The sequence below is a fragment of the Macaca thibetana genome, chromosome 11 (genome assembly GCF_024542745.1).
Source record: "Macaca thibetana thibetana isolate TM-01 chromosome 11, ASM2454274v1, whole genome shotgun sequence".
Taxonomy (NCBI): domain Eukaryota; kingdom Metazoa; phylum Chordata; class Mammalia; order Primates; family Cercopithecidae; genus Macaca; species Macaca thibetana.
Genome location: NC_065588.1, coordinates 70,965,412 through 70,987,880, shown reverse-complemented (window position 1 = coordinate 70,987,880; position 22,469 = coordinate 70,965,412). Strand labels below are relative to the sequence as shown.

The 22,469-nt window shown below is 35.4% G+C and overlaps 1 protein-coding gene across 1 annotated transcript in view; it reads right to left on the bottom strand.

Moving 5' to 3' along the window:
• Nucleotides 1–22,469, bottom strand: part of GLIPR1 (GLI pathogenesis related 1) — an 897,418-nt gene that overhangs the window by 724,800 nt on the left and 150,149 nt on the right. The gene's annotated exons all lie outside the window — the stretch shown is intronic.

Genomic DNA, 22,469 nt, shown 5'->3' with positions numbered 1-22,469 from the left:
GAAAGAAAGACTGGCAGCCTGGTGGTCTTGTTGAAGGCGTTTAAGATCCTATGAGAGTACAGCCACCAACCCCCTGCAGCTGATTGCAGCTCTCATCTCAGACTTGTCAGTTGCATGAGTCAACACATTCACAGTCGTATTTCAATTTAGTTGAATTGTGTTTTCTGTCACCAATGTCCAAAGAATTTCTCACAATGCAAGGCTCCTTTCTTGGCAACCTCTAGGGGAGTCTAGGAGATACATAGGAACTTGATGCTTAGTCCATCCAGCAAACACATCAACTGACTCCTTCAGAATCCCAGCAGCCTCCTGAGGCATTACCTACCACAAGAGTTATTGACTACGGAAGAAATCATGTCCACTTTCCCTTCCTCAAGATCCAGCGCTGCTAACCTTAAACCTCTCTATCAATCCAGAAATATCCCACACCAGACATCATTTCTGCCCTTTCCAGAATATCCAGCTAACTTCCTTCTAAAATGAAAACCTGGATCAAGCTGTTTAAGTGCCTAATAACTTTTTCTTAAGGGAGGGGGGCGCAGGAAACACAAAGTCATTTACAATCCCTGAGACTAAAAGCCCAAAAGTTAGAAGACGTGAGGGCAAAATTTCCTTTCATTCCACTGGAGTATCATCTGTCAATGGAGATAGCAATTAACAGCTTGGTCAAATATCCTGTGACAAACGTAAATGACCTTAAAGCAGGCTAAGGAGGAAATTGGTACTTACTGTCATTTTGAGCCCTAATTCCTTCCCTCACTGAGTAACTTCCACGTGCCCTAAACATGAGTAATAATCATTCCACCTCCAGACTCCTCCAAAAGAAGATAACGCTTGCCCATAAACTGTCCCTTGGCCTCTAATAAAAAGTAAACATTTTCCTTGTGATCACAGAAAAACAAGAGGCAAATTTTAGCTCAGGCCTCCATGGATAACGGAAGTTTTAGAAAACCATCCTAAAAAACTATAGTTTCTTTCCCTATTATGGGCCTCCATGGTATGTACAATAATGGCTCTCTGCCTAAAATGTTCCTCATCCTAATCTTCAGAACCTCTGGCTATGTTACTGCATTAGTCAGGGTTATCCAGAGAGACAGAACCAACAGGATATATGTATATATGAAAGGGAGTTTATTAAGGAGAACTGACTCACACGATCACAAGGTGAAGTCCCAAGTTAGGTCGTCTGCAAGCTGAGGAGCAAGGAAGCCAGTAGTGGCTCAGTCCAATTCCCAAAGCCCCAAAAGTAGGGAAGCTGACAATGCAGCCTTCAGTCTGTGGCCAAAGACACAAAAGCCCCTGGCAAACCACTGGTGTAAGTCCAAGAGTCCAAAGGCTGAACAAGCTGGAGTCTGATGTTCAAGGGCAGGAAGCATTCAGCACAGGAGAAAGATGAAAACCAGAAGACTCAGCAAAAGCCAGCTTATGCCACCTGCTTTTTCAAGCTGCACTGGCAGCCGATCAAATGGTGCTCACCCAAACTGAGGGTGAGGCTGCCTCTCCCAGTCCCCTGACTCAAAGGTTAATCTCCTTTGGCAACACCCTCACAGACACATCCAGGAACAATACTCTTCATCCTTCAATTCAATCAGGTTGACACTTAATATTAACCATCACAGTTACCTTTCATGGCAAAAGGGGACTTTGTAGATGTGATTAAGAATCTTAAGATAGCGAGATTATCCTGCATTACATAAGTGGACCTAATGTATTCATAAGGGTTTTATAAAATTGAGGCCGCAGGATTAAGACCAGAGAAGAAACTGTTAAAAGTAGAGGTCAAAGTGATTCAGTGTCAGAAGAATTCAGATCTCTGTTGTCTTTAGAGATGGAGGAAAAAGATCATGAGTCATTGGATTCATGAAGCCTCCTGAAGTTGAAAAGGACAGGTATTTGGAGTCTCCTCTTGAGTTTCTAGAAGGAACACAATCCTGCCAACCCATTTTGAACTACAGACCATAACAACTTTAAGATAATAAATTGGTGTCATTTTAAGCTACTACAGCTGTGGTAATTTTTTACAGCAGCAGAAGCAGCAACACTCAACAGATAGAGCCCCTGCCTTAAAGCAGGGGCTTACAGAAGATTCTGGAAAAGTTTCTAGGTTAAAACCACCTCAGAGGCTTTCTCCAGGAATATAATTTTCTTACATACCAGAGAGTAATTCATGGTCAATAAGTTAAGCTCTGGGGTACTGTTGCTTTCTACATCCATTCATGCCTTTTGGTTGTCCTGACGTTAGGTGTGGGACATAGGGGTGGATTTTGTTTATTTCCAGGGGGTCTTGCTCTCTCATGTTCAATGTTAGAAGCCACTACAGAAGCACAACTCTGTACGTGGTTAGTGATGTCTCTGGGTTTGTACACATTATGAGCTCTGAGATCACAAGGATTTAAACACTTTCCAGCCAAATATGTCCTCATTTCTGCCATCACTATTCAGCCAATGAGCTTTTCTGCATTTATGAATCTTTCTGTTGTTTTGATGTGCAAGATTTGGAATCGGGTAAGGAAATCATAGTACCAAAGCATGCATATCCTGGGGAATCATTTCTGGATACTCCCCCATCCTCATTTGGGATAGGTCTTAAATGAGCCCCCTTGAGTGTGTAAATCCCCGTGCTTTCATCTCCTACATTTCTCTGGAGATATGTGATGACTTGGGATCTGGGAATGAATTGCCATGTGATTCAAGTATAGTCACTCAGCACTTGAAAGCCAGCACCTCTCTCTTGATGTGAAATTTTTGAGCCTCAGATACACAGGAAACATTGCCACTTAGGCACTTGGGAATCACATCCCCTAAGTTCTCAAGTCTTGTTTTTTGTTTGTTTGGTTTTGTTTTTTTACATATTGCTTAATTAATTGAATCTGAACTTCAATCTGGGAAAGTCAAATAAAATGTTAGATTTGTAACATAATTAAGTATGTTATTAAGAGTGAAATCAAATTTTTTCAGGCTGCAGGCTTGCTCTATTAGCCTGCTTTACTCTGAAAGAGCTAAAGATTGCCTTTCTAGGCCCATGATCTGGGAAATGTGACCGGGTGGAGAGTATGGGGTGGAGGCAGGATAATTTCTCTGTATCTTTAGGCAAATTTTCCACAAAGAGCAAGATTTGACATTTTGTCATCAAACATGGCTAGGAGTCAGGGTGGGACAGTGCAGGGTGTTTTGCACAGCCGTGAAGCTATTCTGTGTTCTGATCCTGACTAATTGCTTATGAGCCCCTGTAACTTACGGTAGGTCAATTATCTTGCTGGTGCTTCACGTCCTTCATCTAACTCAACTGGCGTAAATAGAACATCTACTTTATAATATTATTAAGAAGATTCGAGTTAATGTATGTAAAATTCATAGATTAGTGTCTGGTAATATATCAGTGTTTTCATTTATTAACATGATAGTGGAGTGGGAGGATGGCTATGGATGGAGGAAAGAATACCAACATTGAGCCTGAGCATTTTAATTAAACCATATTAACAGTCAGAGGTCCTGCTTTTGAATAAAGAGTCTCCTCTAGGGCATCTACTTTTATTCATTAATTATATTAATATTTATTGAATTCTTATGTTTCAGAACCTGGTCTAGAACTCCTTGTACCTTACATGGTAGTGGGCCAAATTCCAATTAGAATGAGAAAAGATTAATAAGTTTATACAATTATATAACCAGTTTCTTTTGCAATTGGAATTACCTAGCAAACACCTCTCAACGACTTTTTTTCTAACACCTCAAGGTCAATCCATATGTCAAAAGTGCACTTAAGCACGTTTGAAAAACCTAATTCCTCAATAATCCTGGAATAGGATAAATTTCAATATGTAATATTATTAACAAAATAGAAGAGTTTGAAAATACAAAATCTAGATACTAGCTATGGGTATAGATCTCTTTAGTTCTGAAGAGAAATGGATAGGAAATTTTCAAATCATTGCACTAAAGTTCTTATTCTCCAGAATGAAACTTGAGAATAAATTATTGGGTTGTAGGTCTTACAATCCTGTCTTTTTTTTTTTTTTAAAGATGATTCTCTGTAAAAATTATTTATATAGCTCAGAGTTTTAAATTAAAGGCTGTAGAGTATCCCAATTTTATGATAATAAAGATATTAGGCAAGTAAATGCACAAAGGCAAATGATGAAATTTCACCTTTTGCAAGGGGTGCAAGGTCTATGACATAGTTCACAAGGTAAGTTTAGCCTCTTGATATGCTTCACTTAACATTCATGTTTAACAGAGAGAATTTGCCACTGTGCAAATATGAAGCACATTTTTATTCTTACATTGCAGAATACATTGCAGAGAGAACTTCAGCCTTGCCTAAATCCTTAAATTCAATAGAATATTATTTCAGTCTAAAATAAGTGTCTCCTTAGAATAAGTTGTCTTCCACCTACAGAAACTTACACCCTTGTTATAATTACTTCAGTACTAACAACTCCTCCTCTTAACACTCAAAGTGTGTGGGTTTTGAAAAGGCAGCACACAAACCTGATACTTTTAAAAGGAATCTATTAATAACAACATAATATTTTTCTTCTTCCAGATGCCCATGTATCATCACTTACTTTTATTTTTTCCTTCTATTATTGACTGTTTCCTCTAAATACTCAGCATGTATATTTTGCTTATTCTAAACTAAATCTTTAAGTAAGAAATTTATTCTTTAGCTTTGCCATTCATGCAAATTCCTAACACCAAAATGTAAAAGGTACAAGACCCAGATGACTTCATATAGATGATAAACTTTATTGTAAACTGGCTTCTTATTACATCTACAAAAATCTTCTCACATTTTGTGAGTTTTAGATTTTTTTGTGAATAAAAGGATGTTAGTAGTGACTACTGTTTAATGAGTGCTTATTAATGCCAAATACAGTTCTAAGTGCTTAACATTTGTATATCCTTTGATTATTATATCCTGATGAGATAGTTGTAGTATTTGATCTGTTTTAAAGCTTTAAAAGTGTGGTATATGTTTAAATTACCTGATAACAAAAGTTTAAATGAATCTTGATGTATTCATAATTTTTTAAAAGCTTGAGAATCCCAGTAATGTCTACTGCTCAATTAACGCAAAATGACAGATCCTGGCAAGGCATAAAAATCTCCTGTAGAGAAAAATTAAGACAAAATATCAAAATATTTTTACAAGAAACTTTAACTGCTGAATTCCATCCGTTGGCTTCTATCAGTTTGGCTCATTTAAAAGGAAATATACTTGTATATTGGATTGACAATAGAGAAATAATTGAACTATTGAAAATTTTTACCAACATTTCATTTTGCCTTTACATAATCATTGAGATGATGCAAAATTTTCAGTGACAATTAGAAAAATACATATTGGTAGCACACTCATAAAAATGGTTGTAAATACTAATTTTCATAATATGCTGTCTCATGGCACTGAACATTAGTCCAAAGTGCCTCATGGCACTGAACATTAGTCCAAATGCACACGGAAGAAAAGATAACTGGATTAAGGTTTAAAGAAAACAGGTGGTAAGCAAGTGACAAATACAGTGATGAGAACACTCACCTAATATAGCACTTTTATATTTCAGTAAAACTTTATTCTCACTGCTTTGTGAAGAAAGAGAATTTAAGATACATAGATTCAGGTCAACCATGAACATACAAATCGTGCCCTGCACAGGGTTAAGCCAAAAGTTCCTCTAAACAAGTTCTTTAAGTATGATTGCATGATTCCTGAGGAAAGTTATGCTTTTTTTCTAATTCACCTTCCCATGGGGGCGGGGGGCGCCCTTTTTCACGTTTTTTGGTTTGTTTTGTTTGTTTGCTTGCTCGCTTTTGAGACAGGGTCTCCCTCTGTGGCCAGGCTGAGGTGCAGTGGTGGAATCTCGGCTCACTACAACCTCCACCTCCCAAGCTTAAGCGATACTCCCACCCCAGGCTCCTGAGTAGCTGGGACCACAGGCCTGGGCCACCACGCCCTGGTGAATTTTTCTGTTTTTAGTAGCGACGGGGTTTTACTATTGTTGCCAGGCTGGTCTCAAACTCCTGGACTCAAGAGATCCGCCTGCCTTGGCTTTCCAAAGTGCTGGGATTTCAAGCAGGAGCCACCGCGCCCGGCCCTAGGACGCTCTCCTCTCCTCTCCTCTCCTCTCCTCTCCTCTCCTCTCCTCTCCTCTCCTCTCCTCTCCTCCCCCTCCCCTCTCCTCCCCTCCCCTCCCCTCCCCTCCCCTCCCCTCCCCTCCCCTCCCCTCCCCTCCCCCCCTCCCCCTCCCCTCCCCTGCCGCTCTCTCACCTTCTCTTGCTTTCTTTCTTTCCCCCTCTCTTTCTCACTCTCCCTCTTTTTTTTTTTCTTTCTTTTTTTGACAGAGTCTGGCTCTGTCACCTAGGCTGCAGTGCAGTGGAGCGATCTTGGCTCACTGCAACCTCCGCCTCCCAGGTTCAAGTGATTCCCCTGCCTCAGCCTCTGGAGTAGCTGAGATTACAGGCATGCACCACCGCACCCAGCTATTTTCTATTTTTTAGAAGAGATGGGATTTCACCATGTTGGCCAGGCTGGCCTTGAACTCCTGATACTAAGTGACCCGTCCGCCTTGGCTTCCCAAAGTGGGAACACCCATTTCTAATTCCGCAAAGGAGCATTTAGCCAGTAGTAGCAACCTTAAATATGTGGGCCGGCAAAACATTTTGCTAATTTAAAAAAAATATATTAAAGTTATTGTTGCACAAGCATTTTGCAGGTCATACTGGAGTTCCGAGGGAAAAAGTAAAGGATGGTAGACCCAGAGATCAAAGGTACATAATTAAGTCCAAGCTTCGGCCTCAACTCTGATTCTGGCGAAGTGCCTAATCTCCGTTTAAAGAGTTATTTGTCCAAAATTATTAATACATTATCATTTTATTCTTTAAATTTTTAGATTCAGGGGTTGATTTTCAGTGTTGGCATTCGAATTGTCTGAGGGAGTATATGATCTAAGTGTTTCCCACAGTCTTTGATATTCCTGACATGTTTTTACCCTGACATAGTAGTTAAGTTCCATTCCTGGGTCATCTCACACACAGAACTTACTGATCTTTGTATTTATGAAAGGAAACTGCACACTAGAGACATACCGCGGAAATGACTAAACAGTGACACTATAACTATCTAACATTACGGTAAAGATGTGGTATATATTTTCAATAAAATGTATTAAATAATTCAGAAGTCAAGAGGTGGAATGCTGTTTCTAGTTTGGAGCAGGCATCTTGGAGCAGTTAGTGGCATCACTGGGAGTGAGGCATTTCAGCATTTGATGTTCATATATTATAATCCTTTCTGGGCATATAATGATAAATAAATAAAAAGTGAATAAGAAAATGCTAACACTAAGTTATGTGAAATGAAATTTAGGTTTAATAAACAAAATGTGTCATTATAAGAATCTAAGTAAATTTGAATGTAACCTTAATGCTAAAGTGAGACATCATTTCATAACAACATGATGTATTTAAGGCTAACCTTTGAATTATCCTACTGTGCTACATTGCTTTGGTGGTTTCAGTTCACTGTTTACATAATACTGATGGAATAACATTTGAATGGTATTAAAGCGGGATTTGCTGATGTCTTTTTGTTTGTAGGTATTTAAGGGATAACCAGGCACAGAACATTTTGGGTAGACCACACAATCTATTTAATATAGGGCCACTTTGTTTTTATAATCCAGTATTTTATCATGAAACTATTCCCAGGGGTGAAACATAGCCCATTTCTAGAGTAATAGAGTGTAGAGGAAAGGAGATAAGATTAAAAGGGCAAGTTCTATTGAGTGAAATGGAAGGATGTCAAGTACACATGAACATATCCACTAATATTTGTTAAAATTTTAAAAGTAAAAATTTGTTAATTGTGACAATGATTAAATAGCATTTCCTTTCCTGTCAGCATTCAGCAACAAGAGTGCAGTTTCTGTTTATATTATAAAAGTGCATGCGTCTATCAGCATCATAATTCACACAAACATACAAAAACATATTTATTTCATTAAAATGTATTAATTCCTTAGGTACAATTGTTCTTTGTGAAAGGAAGATAGGTATGAATTTGTTTTTCTTCACAACTTTTTTCCATTATGTTTTTGGTCATCGAATTTGGTTCCATTGGGGTAATCAGTTGGTAGGGGGCCAATCTCCTTGTTTAAGATGAAGTAGACTGTCACTTGAAGTGGGAAAATAAACAATTGCCCAGATAGAAAATGTTTATGCATTTGAAGTATTTTCCTGAAATTTGAAAAATGTATAAAGCCAAAGTATATGTACTAAAAATAATAGCACATGCTGTCATAGCCTTTACATTTAAATAATTTTGTCTTTTTCCTTAGTCAAATCAACTCAACCTTATTTACTCATCAATGATTTAATACTTACATAATAACATTATAAATGAAGTTGTCAGGTGAATAAACTAAATTACTCCTTCTAGTCCTTTGCAATAGGACAAAAACATTAAAAAGCAAGCCTACATTCAAATACACAAATTATAAATGGTGTTAAATCATCACAATAAAGATCTCCTCTTCCAATGTGAGTTACACCGTAGTACATGTATGTTTCAACAGGAAGCTTGTACATTTTTTGAAAGAGACAATTTCTGAGACACAGGAAGTATGATGAGAAGGGTGGGAACACTGACTAAAAGTGAGGGATGTCACACGGCATAATTCTATATACGTATGGCCAGGAGCTCTTCATTGCTTCTTTTCCGCTGGCAGAATGGTCTACTCTGAGGGTTTCTTGCTACCTTAAAATGAGGACATAATCATAACTATATCAAAAGACAATTTGACAAAGTATATTTTGGAGAAAATGTTTATGATTCTTCTACTCATGTTTCCAACCTCTCTTGAAAGAACACTTTCAGGCTTCCAGATAGGATGAGGTGTAGTGTACTGCTGAGGCCCCGACAGTCATTGATTTGACACTAATGTGGTCTGTCCTCCTGCTTACCACGAAGCTGCTTTCTGTTTTCTGATAATGTCTATAAGTTCTCCCTAGTGGTACTTCCATATCCTAGGCATTGAGCTTCTACAATCCCTACCCACCTGAGGAAAGCCCTGAATTGTCTGGCTGCCCTTTCTGTGCCTAGGTGAATAAATTTTAATCAGTGAGAAGGTAACATTAGAAAAATGCATTTTGGCCTTAAATCCATGCCACGTGTAAGCATCCAATTATACCAATGATAAAACAGATAACGCTAAAATTTTCTACTAGTACCCTCTGTCTATTCAGTTGGTTCAGAATCTGGAAAAGAAGATGGATGGGTGATTATGTACCCTTCCCAAACCTCTCCAAAATTTAACAAGCCAGCAAATTTCATTTTCTAGGAAAATCTACATGATACCTATAGATGTGTCACAATATTTTCATACTAGAAAGGGAAAAGATGCCACTCTTTTCCAACCTTTAAAAACAATTCTAATGGTAAATGCTAAATCTCCTGCATTTACACACAAATGTCAATAAGAAATATTAAGAATAAATTATAAATTTATATTACATTTAAAAATTCCATTAAAAGTGAGCAAAAAAAAAATGAATAGGTATTTTTCAGAAGAAAGCATACAAATCACCATGAAACACATGAAACAATGTTCAACACCATTAATCATCAGAGAAATTGCAAATTAAATCACAAGGCAATATCATCTTACACCAGTCAGATAGCTATTATTAAAAAGACAAAAATATCAGACATTGGTGAGAATAAGGAGAAAAGGGAATGCTTATAAACTGGTGGTGGGAATGTAAATTAGTATAGCCTCTATGGAAACCTGTATGGAGATTTCTTGAATAACTAAAAATAGAACTATCCTTCAATGCATCATTCCCATTACTGGGTATCTACCCAAAGGAAAATAAATCATTATACCAAAAAGATACCTCCACTTCAATGCTTATCAAGCCATTTCTATGCTTATAAAAGCCAAGATGTGGCATCATCCTAAAAATCCATTGACGGATGATTGGGTAAAGAAAATGTATATATACAAAGTGGAATACTATTCAGTCATAAGAAAGAATTCATGTCCTTTCCAACAACATGGATGGAATTAGAAGCCATTATCTTAACCAAAACAACTCCGAAACATAAAGACAAATACCACATATTGTTACTTAGTAACAGGAGCTAAATAATATCTACACATAGACATAAAGTGTGGACTGAGAGATATTGGAGACTAGAAGAGTGGGGCAGTGGGAGGGGAGCGGATGATAAGACATTACTTAATGGGTACAATATACATTATTTGGGTGATGGATACCCTAAAAGCAAGGACTTCACTACTAGGCAAAATATCTGTGTAGCAAAATTGTGCTTGTACACCTTAAATATATATATTTTTATATACATTTATGTATATATTTGTGTATACATATATATTTATATGTGTGTGTATATATGTGTGTGTGAGTGTGTGTGTGTGTGTGTATGTGTGTGTGTATGTGTATATATATATACACACATACACACACACACATAAAAAAACCTCTAACTTTGAAGAAAATGTGTTTTTATTCCTGGACCAATATTATAGAACCTTTCTATCCAAAAAATGATACAACATCAAACTGAGTGAGTCTACCAAATGTTGAGTGCTATAGGCAAGAGGGAATGTTGGAGCAGCCTTGGAGTGGGGTTCCTTGGAAACTCTTGTCATGTGATGTAGTGGTATTCAAGGTCAGCTGTGTACTAAAGCAAGAGACACAATAACCAAGCCATTAGGAGTTGAATTAGGGATGTAATAATGGTGCCTGAATGAATTTGTCTGAAATTTGTCTGAAAACATTTTACTGAAAATAGTAAAATATTTCCTGGTGTTAATGTTAGGGCAGGGCATGATTTTCCTGCATGAAATTTCAGATACATTTTGTGGTGCCTTCTCTGCTGTGGCAAATATCAGATTTAGAAATGATCACAAAGGATATATCCAAAGTTGGTTTGCGCAGGAATTAGAAGAGAAAAAAAAAAAAAAAAAGGAAAAGGAAAAAACAGTTTGGCAAGTTTTGCTTATTACTACCCAAAGTTAAGAGCCATATTGGGAGCAATAAAATTGGTACCTGAGAGGAGAATTATACCAGCAATCAAATGGAATGATTTCTCATGGTATGAAAATAGGCTCTCAATGAATATTTAATATATTAATAAATATTAAATGATGCAAATCCAAGAAAATCACACTTACAGTACTTGAGAATCCAGTACTATGGCTTGAATAAGTTTCAAAATGCAAAGATTAGCAAATACATGCAAACATATACATGATCAAATGCAATAAAGAAAGCAACATATAGCCCAAAGAAACAGAGGAAGAAGATATTGTCAAAATGGTTTATTCCTAGGACATAGGAGAATATTTTTGAAAGATTATTGACATCAAAATTTAATAAAATGCAGATTCCATAAAATGACATATAAGATGAGATAATAAGAAATCAGATTCAGATGAATTTAGAAATCCCTGATAGGCATCCAAAATATTTTTTAAAAAGAGGTGAGGTGAATGATATAAGAAAAGGGCTTACTAGGAATTAGAGTGCAATGAAACAATAAAAACTGCATTAGAACCAGTGTATCTCCTCTGAATAGGAATCTAAAGTATCTTTTTTTAAAAAGTCCCTTATCTTAATCCAGTCTGTCACTGATGGACATTTGGGTTGATTCCAAGTCTTTGCTATTGTGAATAGTGCCGCAATAAACATACGTGTGCATGTGTCTTTATAGCAGCTTGATTTATAATCCTTTGGGTATATACCCAGTAATGAGATGGCTGGGTCATATGGTACTTCTAGTTCTAGATCCTTGAGGAATCGCTATACTGTTTTCCATAATGGTTGAACTAGTTTACAATCCCACCAACAGTGTAAAAGTGTTCCTATTTCTCCACATCCTCTCCAGCACCTGTTACACCATGGAATACTATGCAGCCATAAAAAAGGATGAGTTTGTGTCCTTTGTAGGGACATGGATGCAGCTGGAAACCATCATTCTCAGCAAACTATCGCAAGAACAGAAAACCAAACACGCATGTTCTCACTCATAGGTGGGAACTGAACAATGAGATCACTTGGACTTGGGAAGGGGAACATCACACACCGGGGCCTATCATGGGGAAGGGGGTAGGGGGGAGGGATTGCATTAGGAGTTATACCTGATGTAAATGACGAGTTGATGGGTGCAGCACAGCAACATGGCACAAGTATACATATGTAACAAACCTGCACATTATGCACATGTACCCTAGAACTTAAAGTATAATAATAATAAATAAATAAATAAATAAATAAATAAATAAATAAATAAAAGTCCCTTATCTTTCTCTTCATCCCCAGCGATGAAAAAGGAATTGCTATCGGAAATTTGAGATCATTAATGGGGCTCTCTTTTTAGTGAATGAGTCACTGTAGTTTGGCTCTTCTCTTCCACCTTTTTCTTTGTTGTCTTCGGACTAGTGAGAGACAGATGGCTCTGCACAGAGATGGAGGCCTGGCTATCTCTTTTTCCCTTCTTCATTCTCTTCTCCCACATGAGAAGGTAAGCCACTGCTCCATTTAAGCACTCTACTGTAGTTGCAAAATTTTTAAAAAGGTCTGCATTCTTTCTGATTGTGATGGATACATTAGACTATCATTTTCTCTCAAGTTCTAAAAAGATCTTAAAATTGTTTTGTGCATTTAGGGATAGGGAAACTGAAACAGACAGTGCAGATTTCAGAGTCTGTTTTTGTCTTATATTTCTTTAGTATGCTATATTTTCCTATCTAACTGTATGTGGAATATATACGATAGCTATGATTGTATGTGTGCATATATAACATAGCTGTAGTCTTACCTGCCTTAGTTACCTAGCCCAGGAAATACTCCAATTTTATTTCCATCAAGGCAAGAGTATAAAAAAGGATGGCTAAGGAAGAGCTATGTTTTATATGAGAACACTGGGAACCTCTCCAAATGTGCAGAGGAATTGAACAAAGGCAAAAATATGGAGAGAGATCACAGCTATATGATAGAAGATAGTGTCTGCAGAAACTACCTATAAACTGGAAAATTAATAAAGAATAAACAATTAAAAATCAATAGTACAGTGAAAAACTATTCTAGAGTTGAAGTCAAATTTATAAGTAAAACATGCTCACAGCGTATATGGAAAAAGAATAAAGGAATTCAAACCTAGACATCCAAACATTTAGAATTTTCATAGTATCTTTTAAACTATACAAATGTCTTGGCAGGGGAAAAGTACCAATAACAAATGAGGTAAAGGAAAATTAGGATGTGTTAGACTTTTCCTTCACAACATTAAATTCCAGGGGACAAAAGATGAATATCTTATGTAGAGGTCATAGGTAGGCTCACCACTGTATCCCAGACACAGAAAGGTTTGCTTTGGATGGTGCAAATTTTTATACTGTGCATTTCATTTAAAATGTGTGTGGTTCTGGACCCTCCTGAATAATAGTAACATTTGGCAATAATTGGGTCCACATTTCATCAAGACAACAATAAACTGGGACTGAGTCTGTCTGCATCACATTTCTGTCTCTCCTAACTTTCTTTTCCCAGCACTGAGGCAAACTATCAGTTAAGAATTGTCGGCCGGGCGCGGTGGCTCAAGCCTGTAATCCCAGCACTTTGGGAGGCCGAGACGGGCAGATCACGAGGTCAGGAGATCGAGACCATCCTGGCTAACACGGTGAAACCCCGTCTCTACTAAAAAATACAAAAAACTAGCTGGGCGAGGTGGCGGGCGCCTGTAGTCCCAGCTACTCGGGAGGCTGAGGCAGGAGAATGGCCTAAACCCAGGAGGCGGAGCTTGCAGTGAGCTGAGAGATTCGGCCACTGCACTCCAGCCCAGGCGACAGAGCAAGACTCCGTCTCAAAAAAAAAAAAAAAAAAAAAAAAAAAAAGAATTGTCCTTGGGTGGGTATATTAAGTAAACAAGTAGTTCTATGCACTCATGGTTCATGGTGCAAAAGTGAAAGGTAAATGGAAAGACTACTTACTTTAAGAAAAAATAAGACAAAGTATTGCCATATTTCTATTCTTATGTCATATTTTTAAAATGCATTTATTCATTTTATTCATGACATGAGAATGACTCTAAGCATGTTTCATTAACTTATCCTTTTTTTGGCCTTTGTAGCCATTTAAGTTCTTAAACCCATGTAAGTACTTGAAATGAAAGTGTAGTGCCTAGTTGCTCCACCTATTAGATAGTTGTTTAGTTCAATGGAGAGACTTTCTCAGATATGCCACAGTTCACTCTTCAAAGCTCTAGTACCATTTTTTTGGGAAACAAATTAGTGAGAAAAGTTTTAGACCCACTAAAAAATGAATATAAATTAAATTTCATTTCATAATATTTTGTTTCCTCCTGAAAACATTTAGAAATCTAGAAAGTACATTTTGCATAGAAATAGAAAGCAAAAAATTTTTGATATTTGTATGAAAATTTTCATCACTGTATCCCAGACATAGATATATTGCTTTGTCTTTCATGCAAAGATGAAAATTGTATGAAAGCTTTGTACAAATACGAAAAGAATCAAGATGATAGTTTACAAACAGGATATTAGTGTGAGAAAAATAACTGTGGCATTCAAATTGATCAAATATGATTTAAAAATTAATCATTGTTAAAATCTTCCAGTGAAACCATCTGAACCTCAGTATTACTTCCTTTTGTCCTTTCTAATTATAAATTAAATTTCTTTAATAACTCTAAGATTATTCTGATTACCTATTTCATCTTGATTGAGTTTCATTATTTAGGATGGTTGAGCGATTGGCTCATTTTTATAAGTAGTAAAACTTGTTCACAGTATTGAGTTACAAATGGGTGGTGAACAGTCGTCACGCTTGAGGTTCTCATTGAGAAAGCCTCATAAAGATGGTCTGTGTAATATAATAAAAAATGATTTGATAATGTTCACAAAACGAAATACAACAGTGACTTACACATGACATTTCTTATGACTCAGTATATAAGGCCAATGGTATTACAACAAAATACAAGTGAATCAGGACAATTTCATCAATAGTCCAATCATTCTGACCCTACTTCAGAGTTCTCTGATGCCACAGCTTGATCCAACTACAAAATTTACATAGAAGATAGCATGTGTTATAGCTTAAAAACTCTAAATAATACTCTTCTAAGTATTATAAACAGGATTTTTATAATCCTTATAGACAGGATTTCCCCAAGGATCTGGTGGAAGAGTCCTAGGTTATATTCTTCATCAGGCTCTAACACTGGCAATATTTTGTATAAAGAGCAAACCTTTTACTTTAACATTTAATAAAGTGAAGTGGAGGTAGTAGTTGGGCAAGATACCCTCTGGGAAATTGTTTTAGATTTATTGAGATCTGACTGACAAAAATCATATATATTTAAGGTATACAAAGTGATGATTTGATACACATATACATTGTAAAATCATTACCCCAATCAAGCTAATTAACACTATTATCACTTCACATAGTTACCTTTGTGTGATAACATTTGTGTGTGAGTGCTAACATTTACATTTACTTTCTTACCATATTTTAAGTATACAACATGTTATTATTAACCATAGTCACCATGCTATACATTGGAGCTACAGAACTTACTCATCTGAAAACTGAAAGTTTGGGTCCTCTGACCATCATCTCCCCATTTCTCCCACCTCCTAGACCCTGGTAACCACCAATAGATATTTTTCCGGAGAAGATATAAGAATAGCCAAAAGCTGTAATAAAAGGTGCTCAACACCACTAAGTATCAGGGTAATGCAAATCAAAATCGAAATGATATATCACCTTATATCTGTTAGAATAAGTATTTTCAAAAAGTCAAAAGATAACAAGTGTTGGCAAGAATATGGATAAAAGGGAACCTGTGTACACTATTGGTGGGAATGTAACCCACCAATAGTAACCACCATTCTATTCTTGTTTTAGGAGTTCAACTTGTTTATATTCCACATATAAATGATATCATACAGTATTCATTTTTCTCTGTCTGGATTATTTCACTATCATACTGTCCTCCAGGTTCATCCATGTTGTCTAAATAGCAGGATTTTCTTTTTTAAAAAAGGTTGAAGAATATTTGTGTGTGTGTGTCACATATTACGTATCTATTCATCCATTGATGGATACGTAGGTTATTTTCATATCTTAGCTATTGTGAATAATGCTCCAATGGACATGGGAGTACAGATATTTCTGTGAGATAGCTATCTCATTTCCTTTGGATATTTACCGAGAAGTGGGATTGCTGGACCATATGGTGGTTCTATTTTTATTTTTTTGAAGAACTTCCATACTGTTTTCCATAGCAGCTGCACCAATTTACATTCCCACCAATAGTGTACACAGGTTCCCTTTTATCCATATTCTTGCCAACACTTGTTATCTTTTGGCTTTTTGAAAATACTTATTCTAACAGATATAAGGTGATATATCATTTCGATTTTGATTTGCATTACCCTGATACTTAGTGGTGTTGAGCACCTTTTATTACAGCTTTTGGCTATTCTTATATCTTCTCCGGAAAAACATCTATTCAGGTCCTTTGCTTTTTTATTAACTGGATGATTTTATTGTTGCCATTGTTGTTTGATCTTTTTTGTTTGTTTTTGCCATTGAGCTGCAGGAGTTTCTTATATATTTTAGATATTAACCTCTTGCCAGTTATAGAGTTTGCAAATATTTTCTCCCATTGCTTAGTGTTCCTTTTAGTTTTGTTGATTGGTTGATTTTCTGCCCAGAAACTTTTAAATCTGATGTAGTACCACTTCTTTATTTTTGCTTTTGTTGCCTGAGCTTTCAGTATCATATCCAAAGAAAACCATTGCCAAGATCAGTTTAAAAGAGCTTTCCTCCTTTGTTTTCTTCCAGGAGTTGTACAGATTCAAGTCTTATGTTTTAAGTTTTTAATCTATTTGGAGTTGATTTGTGTGTATGGTATAAGATGAAGTTTCTATTTCATTCTTTTGCATGTGGATAATTTTTCCAACACCATTTATAGATGAGATTATCTTTCCCTATTGTGTATTTTTGGCAACTTTGTCAAAGATTTGTTTACCCTACATGTGTGGGTTTATTTCTGGACTCTATTTCCTTTCCATTGGATCGTATGTCTATTTTCATTCCAGAACCAAAAACTATTTTGATTGTTACAACTTTGTAATATAATTTGAAATAGAAAAATCTGATGCCTCCAGCTTTGTTCTTCCTCAGTTCCCTTAGCTCTTTTGGATTTTAATGGTTCTAAAGGATCTTTAGGCCTTCAGAAGTTTAAAACAACTACTTGCCTAAATAAAATTGTATTGTTCTTCAATACTTGCAGGATATAATTAAGGCCTTTTCAAAAATGGTTTTTGATTGAAGTTGATTCTTAAGTCATTGGATTGAGACTTCTATGGAAGTGGTATTCATTCATTTGTTGCCATAATAACTCTGAAGGCAAATATATGTGTAAATTTAATACCTGTTATATATTATTATTTTATTATGCTCTCAGGATATAGCAAAAAGCAAAAGTTAGTTCCCAGTTTTGACAAAAGTCTTTTGTCATGAAGGACCAAAAACAAACAAAAACCAAAGAAAATAGCAAATACACTTGAAGCACAGAGAGAGAGGGAATAAGAAACAATGAGGGGGAGGAGAAGAGTAAGTGGATATTTTACGAAGTGTTTTGTGAAGGAAGGCAAGCTTGTAAAGTCTTTGTTTGGCAGATGTGTGAAATTCATGTGATAGGACATCCATGGAATGTGAGTTCTGTCAGCCATAATGAGATTATAAATGCGTCCTGGATGACACTGTTTGGATGACCAAGAGAAACTTAAGCAAGTTGAGAATACCATAATATGAACCAGTTCAGATGGTTCTCTCTTTAAACTTTTGTGTGAGGAGAGGAGCTCAGGGATCTGCTTTATAGAATGTCAACTGCATGGTATAGGAGTGACTCGATCGGGACACAAAGTCCAACTAGCTTTTCCAATATATTAGTAGTTTTCCAACGTAACCCCTCAATATTGGTAGTTGCTGCAATAAAGTATTTAACATAAATGAAACTAACCTATGGCTTGCTAGTATTATTTTCTGTACTTCTATTTATATGCCGTTGAAGTCTTATTTGTCTTTCAAAGTCCTGCCTTAATATTTCTGAAGAGAGAATAATCTGTTCTCATACCATTCAACCAATTTTTTTTACATGTCTCATTATAGATAGATAGACAGACAGATAGACAGACAGATGAGAAATCATTTTTGTTTTAATTTTTCTCAACCCTTAGAATGAGGGGATCTTGGATTAGGCAATTCTGAGAGTCCTTTAGTATCAAAAACAGTGCTTTACACATCGTATCAGTTCTTTTTTTTTCCATCTAAAATTTTATTTTTTTAATCAGAGGTTGGATGGAATACATAGTGTCCTGCTAATGGGTGAAATAAATTTTATTTAGGGTTTTATTTATATAGGACATATTGTGAATTAATAAGTCTCGGATTGGGGGTGTCCCCTGCCCCAGTACTTAGCTGTGTCACAAAGAATAGGTGAAAAGTTTCAATCAATAAAGTTAGTCAAAGATGCCATTGTACATTCAGAATTTTTAAAAAATGTATTTCCCAAGAATATAATTAATTTTATTTCTTACCCAGTGGGTCATTTTATATTTGTTAGAACATCTATATCGTATGTGAAGCATTATTTGGTATGCAAACTGACAGGAAATATATTTCTATTTTGTTTCTAAGAAAATAATATATTTATGTATTATAAGAATTCAAAATGGTTATCTTCTGGGACAATAAATAACATCCCTCCAACACAGCTGAGTGCAAAACAAGTTAAGAGTCAGTTTCTCCAAACTTATAAGTTGAACTATTAGCTTTACTAGTGATAGACTGGACTGAGATATAAAGTTTATAATACTTGTAATGAGATTCATTTATTCACTGAGTTGCCTGTGAATTCACATTTCCCAGGCAGAGTCATCACTCTTTGCACATGGAAAATATCCAAGATGAACACATGCTTTTCTCTGCACAGACAGGATCCAGAAGAAATAAGAGGAAGAGGGTCTGTTGAGCATGCTCAGATTCTTCTCCCCAATTCACCAAGACCCAAAGATATTTCTTCTCTTTTCATGGAAACTGGAGAGATGGTAACAAGTTGTTTTTGAATTGGTATCTACATCTTTATCTGTACTTATACATTCTTTTAAGTCTATTTCTAAATCTCATCTATATTTACATCTAATCTATGTTTATCTAACTCTATCTCTTCACATCCATTTTATATATGTAAACTTCCTGTTTCTTTCCTCATCAATCAGATTTTATAATTGAACCTAATAGCCATGCTATTTCAACTTTTATGATTCTCGGTCAGATGTCTTCTTCTGGGACACATTCTTCATGGAATGTTCTGTTGACAGTCTTGGAAATAAAAAGTAGGGGTTAATGGTGTCCCTAAATTTTGGATAGACCCAGAATTGCTTTAAATTCATTTATTGAATGTATATGGTTACTGGCTGGATGTATATAAACTAAAACAAAGTCCTAATTTCAAGCTAGCTTCTCACTCTTGGCATGAATGCTTTTAGAATTACTTCCAATGTCGATTGCATATGTTCAAGAAATAAAGTTAGTAAAGGCTAGCTAAAGGAAAGTATAAATAACTATAGGATAACTAATAAATTTGGTGAAAATTGTGGAGGCACAGCAGTCAGACAATCCAATTTTACTATTTTAAATATTTCCTGTTAAGTATTTCTTTTTCATTTATTCACTCATTGAAAAGTACTTAAAAATTTAAAAACTATTTCTGTAAGTAACTTCAAAGATAATGGCTTTTGAGATTATATCTAGATATATTAGGAGCTACTTAAAATTTCTATATTGTATAGTACTTCTCCTTTGTTGAGGGAAAAATACAAAAAGAATATAGGTAAGGAAAGAAGGAACCAACTCTGATTATTGGTAATAGATATTCCAAATAAACAATCAAAGAAACAATATTAAATATTTATTCTTTTAACATCCAACAATGTGAAGTCATGCTGAAGTTTACTAAATTCCACCAAATAGAAATTATATATGTTTTGGAATTGAAACACAATATACTTCAATCATATGTTAAAATGAGTTTGGATTATTTATACCATGGTCTTACCCTAATGCAATAGAAACTCAGAGTTTATTGTACAGTATAGATGAAGTAAATATTTATTCTCTTCTTGCTTAAATATATTGTTTTCAAGCAAATTGAAAATTATATATGTGCAATAGTTATGTAAATTTATAAAACAATTCTTTCAAATGTAAATTTTATAAAAAACATACCATTTAAGAAAAGTACACCTATAAATATTCCCATTCATTATAAGCAAACTAAAAGAGTGCTTTTGTATTGAAATAATGCATTCTAATGGAATTGGAAATGTTGGCAAGCCACCAGGAAAAGTAAGCATTTTAAAATGGGGGAGACAAAGAGTGATAATAAATAGATGTATAATTGTTTAATCGTGTTATCCCTTGATATAAAACTAGACTGTTGAAATTCTAAGTATCAGAGAGGACAATTGAAAAGAAATCATTGAAAAATATTGCACAATTACTCTATAGAACTAATGGAGATTTTTAAAAATTTTCAAAGCATAAGACAGAAAAAGCGTTTATCCGCTTATGTTTTTACTCCATATGTTCATTTTCTTATAGTTCTACTGTTTAGCTACATTTACAATGTTCTGGAACCAAATAATTCAGTAGATGTTATTGCTAGTTCTACTTCTTGATATACCATTTTTTCTCTTTTCTCTCTCGATACTTCCAATATAAAGTAATCTAATAGTCAGGAGACTATGTTTTGAGCCAAAGTTACATTATTTTTAGAAGAAAGAGGTAGACATTACTGAATTTGATCTTGCTTTTCTCCTTTGTCAAATTTTCACTGCTGTGTAATTGCTTTGTATTGTGTGCACTTGAACTATGTGACTTGTGTGAAAATTACTAAGTAGCATTTCAGATTTAACTAATTAACCCCTACAAGTGAATGAGCAATGCAATTTTATTACAGTTTCCTTGTACACAATAACAACTGACCTTTTGAAGGCTATGTCCTTACCATACTGATGTGTGCTTCCAATATAAATATGATTGCATTGGGAGTTATACCTGATGTAAATGACGAGTTGATGGGTGCTGACGAGTTGATGGGTGCAGCACACCAACATGGCACAAGTATACATATGTAACAAACCTGCACGTTATGCACATGTACCCTAGAACTTAAAGTATAATAATAATAAATACATTTTTAAAAAAAAGCATCTCTCATTTGTAACTAAAGGAGAAAAATGGCATTTTGAATATAACAATTGTTATTAGAGTTTGTATTCTACTACATTCACTATGGTCTATATTAAGTAGTGAATGTTATGAAAATGCAAACTTTATTTGACAAGATGAGCTTCTGAAAGTCCCTAATAATCTGTAATGTGAACATCTGGATTCTAAAAAGACATTGTTTTCATATGGATATATCTGTGAGGATTCTGTTTTGTTGGTGGTGGTGGTGGTATTTGACTGGAGAAAGAGAGGGAGAGAAAAAAAAGAAGTATGTAGGAGGCATTTTGCAGTTTTTAAAGATTCAATGAACTAATATTTTAATTTTGAAAAGTGTTGCTGAGTAGAAGTAGGTATGTATTATTTCTGAGGCCATTGATTCATTTGTTTATGTATTAATTTAATAAAGCAATAAATATTCAGGATTTAGAGTGTTCTAGATACTCTGTATCTGACACTCTGAGAATAGAAAATTAAATCCTCATCCTTTAAGAGTTCAATAGTAAGAGGAAGACAAATATGCAAATATTTACCATTGAATGTTGTAATTTATCTGGGGAATAACTGTAGCTGTTTCAGTGGGAAAAGAGAACTCCAGTTCTGCCTTGGGAGTTAGGTAAAAGTCAGGGAAGACATCTACTTAATAGATGTAGGTATTTGGTATTTGTTAACAGTATATTAGGATAAGCTCATGTAAACCTACATTACAAACAGAGACAGTTTCCCTAAAAAAAGGAGATATTTATTCTTCAAGGGGATGTTGCAATGAGAACACACATGCCAGAGTAAATTATGTATTCAGGAAGGTAAAGAAAGACAAAGAGTTTTTAAAGGAAAAATGACAAGGACTATGTGATTGCTTTGAAATGATTATCCTTGGCTACACAAATCAATAAGAGTGACACAAGTCTGAGGTTAGATAGGCAGTTGCTGAGCAGATGTCCTCCCAGCATTTTTTGTAAGGTTACAGTGGCCTTTGTGCAAGGTTGTGGTTTCTGCAAAGTCTTTTGTGATGGTTTTGTTATCAGGCATACAGGTATGAGAACCCTCCTTTTACACTCTTACATAGCTCTATTTGTCAGAAGAGTTTTTGTTTGTTTGTTAACACAAATGAC